The sequence below is a fragment of the Chrysochloris asiatica genome, unplaced genomic scaffold, assembly GCF_000296735.1.
Source record: "Chrysochloris asiatica unplaced genomic scaffold, ChrAsi1.0 scaffold00096, whole genome shotgun sequence".
In the NCBI taxonomy this organism is placed as follows: domain Eukaryota; kingdom Metazoa; phylum Chordata; class Mammalia; order Afrosoricida; family Chrysochloridae; genus Chrysochloris; species Chrysochloris asiatica.
The window spans coordinates 8,213,922-8,218,166 of NW_006408614.1; positions in this window are offsets into that span (position 1 = coordinate 8,213,922).

The following is a 4,245-nucleotide window of genomic DNA, read 5'->3' on the forward strand; positions in this document are numbered from 1 at the left end:
CTGAGAACCCTGTGGGGCACAGTTCTACTCTGACACACACGGGGAACCATGAGTGGAATCTACTTATGAAAAATCATCCACTGAGAACCCTGTGGAGCACTGAAAATCATCCACTACAAATCCTGACCCATGTGGTTTTTTCTGTTGTTGTTTTTAACTTTTTATTGTGAATTGAGTGAAGTTTACAAAGCAAATCAGTTTTCAATTCAACAATTCATACACTTTTTGTTTCACATCATTGATTGCAATCCCCACATGTAAAACCATTTGTTCCATGTCCTCCCTGTGTTTCCTGTTTCCACTTCTCATTCCTAACCCTTCCTGCCTTCTGAGCTTTGTCCTGTTTCCTTGGGCAAATTCTACCCTAGCCATGTGGTTTTGCTGTGAGTAGAAACTGAGTCCATGGCAACTTGACTGCATGCCTATTTTGGTCGTAACTTCAGGTTGTTGTTGTTGTTATGTGCTGTGGAGTCAGTTCTGACTCATAGCAACCCTACACAGGGTTTCCAAGGCTGTAAATCTTTACGGGAGCAGACTGCCTCATCTTTCTCCCCTGGAACTGCTGGTAGTTTTGAACTGCTGACCTTGCGGCTTGCAGCCCGATTCGTAACCACTACGCTACCAGAGTAACTTCAGGTTAGAGAACAGCAATGCCACTTGTCCACGTCTGTGGCTGTTGAGTCCACGTTGACTCAGAGTGACCCTGTAGGACAGAGTAGAGCTGCCCTGAGGGTTTGCAAGGCTGTCAATCATTCTGGAAGTTGACCACCAGATCTTCCTCCTGTGGATAGGCCATGGGGTTCAAACTGCCAACCTTACCGACTGCCCCCACCAGCAAGGTGCGTATCCAAATTCCTTCAGAATGACAATGGTACCGTTCCTGAAAACACATCTGCTTCTGAGACTCCCTGTCATTCCTGGTGCGTGGAGAGTCACTCCTTCCACCCTGGGGCATCTGCACCTCCAAATCCGGTGGCCAGACTGAGCTCGTCACCTCAGGTGGACAGAGGGCATTGCCCTAAGGCCATGGTGCTTCCCAGGGACTCCCGTCCAACCCTGCTCTCTCTTTGCAGTTCCACCTGCAACCCCACAGTCAAATCGGAAACTCTCCTCACTTCTAGCTCCAACAACGCAGGCACTTCTCCTTACATTCAGTAGATTTTGTAAAGAGAAGTGATTGTCCTTACAAAATCTACTGATTTTGTAACGGGAGGAGGGATTCCTCCAAATTCCATTTAAATGAACTTCCTTTTTGCTTTTGGGGCTTGCTTTCTGCAGTCAACATGCTAGCATGGCTGTATTTACTGCCGGTGACGAGCTGGCTCTGCCATCAACCAACAGGACCCAAGCCATGGTATTTTCAACAACCTCGTTGTTGTTGCTGTTGTTAGGTTCCATTGAGTCAGTACTGACCCATAATGACCTTATGCACAGCAGAACAAAACATTACTCAATCCTGGGCCAACCTCACTACTGTTGCCATGCTTGAGACCATCGATGCTGCCACTTGGCCAATCCATCTTGCTGGGGGTCTTCCTCTTTTTCTTTGACCCTCCACCTTACCAAACATGATATCCTTATCCAGTGACTAGTCCCTCCTGACAATACGTCTGAAGTATGAGAGATGAAGTTTGGCCATCTTGGCCTCCAAGGAGCACTCTGGCTGCACTTCTTCCAAAACAGATCTATTGGTTTTTTGGCAGCACATGGCACTTTCAATATTCTCCTCCAACACCATAACTCAAAAGCATCAATTCTTCTATGGTCTTCCTTACTCACTGTCCAGCTTTTGCATGTATATGAGGTTATTGAAAACACCATGGCTTGGGTCAGGCACACCTTAGTCCTCAAGCTGACATTTTTGCTCTTCAACACGTTAAAAAGGTCTTGTGCAGCAGATTTGCCCAATGCAATACATCGTTTGATTTCTTGACTGCTGCTTCCGTGAGTGTTGATAGTTGATCCAAGAAGAATGAAGTCCTTGACAACTTCAATCTTTTCTCCGTTGATAAGAATGTTGTTTATTGGTCTGAGAGTCTGGTTCTCTGATAGTAAAAGGGTAGTGGTTTATTTCTTCAACCAAGAGGAGACTAGATGATGAGTATTTATGATCAGTTTTTTTGTGCTTTTTTCTATGTCATAAAGCCAAGAATACAAATAGATAGATAGTCTCAAAGGAAGTTCCAACAGAGAGTGTTGGTTGAGAGTTTCTCTGTATTTTGCAACCAAAGGAGGCTGGGGCTAGGGTAGGTGGAGATGAGCAGGATGCAGATTAAGGTGAACAGGAGTCCTCACTGCCAAACTCAAGAGGCGATCTGCAGATGATGAAACCTTGTTTGTTGGAAGGGAAGAGGACTTATAAGACTTACTGATCAAAGACTACAGCCTTCAGCATGGATCGCTCCTCAGTGTAGACAAACAACAAAGATCCTCACCATTGGTTCAGTAAATAACATCATGATAAATGGACAAAAGATGGAAACTTCCAGAGACTTCCTTTGCTCAGATCCACAATCAACACTCACGGAAGCAGCAGTCAAAAAATCAAATGACATATTGCATTAGGCAAATCTGCTGCACAAGACCTCTTTATAGTGTTCAAGTGAAAAGATGTCAGTTTGAAGAATAAGGTGTGCCTGACCCAAGCCATGGTATTTGTCAGGTGCCACTGACTCAAGGCATGGTAATACCAGAGCGGTAGGGTGGATGGGGTAAGGTTTCCCAACCAAATCTGCGTAGGACAACACTTACTGTTTTTGCGGAATGAGCAGGTGAATTATTGTGATGGAAATAAAAAAATTCTTGGCCAAACTTTCCTGGCCTTTTCCTCACGAATGCCATTTTCAAGTTTCTTACATAGAAATAAAACCAAGTAGAATTTATTCCAAGATTGCAAAAATCTGTTTAGCTTTAAAATGTCTTGTGTATCTCATCTCATAATCTGTCAAAGTAGAAAACAAAATGATTTTCCCAATGAATGCTAATGTAACACTTGAGAATGTTTAACACCCATTTCTTCGGAAATGTTCTACTAGAGGAGGATAAAGGAGGCTTTACTACATGATGACGGTTACCTTAGAATTGAGGATGGGGAGACTTCATTGCACAGAGTTGGGTTACCACAAGGACAAGTCCTTGGAAAATGACATCATGTTTAGTAAAGTCAGCGAAGAAGAGGAAGACCCTCAACAAGATGGGTTGACACCGTGGCAACAACAATGGGCTCCAACAGCAGTGGTTGTGAGGCGGTCACAGGATAGGGCCGTATGAGTCAGAGCTGACTGGATGGCACCTAACAACCACAACAACAACCACAACAGAGATGACTTTCTAAAGGTAGCAGCCAACATCATGCCTAGTGATGAAACAGAGATATTTTACTTTGTCAAGAACAATGCAAGCAGCTTGGCCATTACTTCTTCCCTACTTCAGTCTGGAAACAATTGAGACAAGGCATCATGGGATGGAGAAGAGAATGTCAGCTTCATGACTGAGGAAGCCAGCACAGGAATGCAGCTGTAGATCTGAAGACTTGGGACTTGCTAGCAATCTCTGAATCAGGCAGCGTGCACTAACAGCTCTGTCCTCTTCTGTCTCCCACCCACACCCAACCAGGACGGGCTTTTCCCACCAAGTAGGGAGAGCAGCATGTACCCTCCACTCATAGACGCAGATCCAGAAGTAGCTAAGCCTGACAAGCTAATTCTTTCCCACCCTCAAAAAAGCAAAATAAGACAAGACAAAACAAAAAAACAAACAAATCAGTTGCTCTTGAGTTGACTCCAATTTGGACCCTATGTGTGTTCCACTGTGTTTTCGATGGTGGATTTTTCCATAGATCTCCAGGTCTTTCTTCTGAGGTACCTCTGTGGTGGTGGTTGTGTGTTGTTGAGTCAGTTCCAACTCATAGCGACCTTGTAGAGGATTTCTGAGACTGTAAATCTTTTTATTTATTAATTTTTAATTTAAGATTTTATTGTGGTTTGAGTAAAACTTTTTAAGGCAGACCATCAGTTTTACATGAAATAAATCATACACCTTGTTTCATTACAATGATTATAATCCCTTCCATGTATCATCAGTTAACAGTTTCTCTCTATTCACTTTAGCTCTCTCTCTCTCTTTTTTTTTTAAACACTCAGGCATGTAGAATAATTAACACCACCAAAGGGCACATTCGACAAGTCTGCCTCCTGGCCACCAGCTCTCAGTTCCTCTCTTCCCGTGAATAAAGAGTCCTCAGCT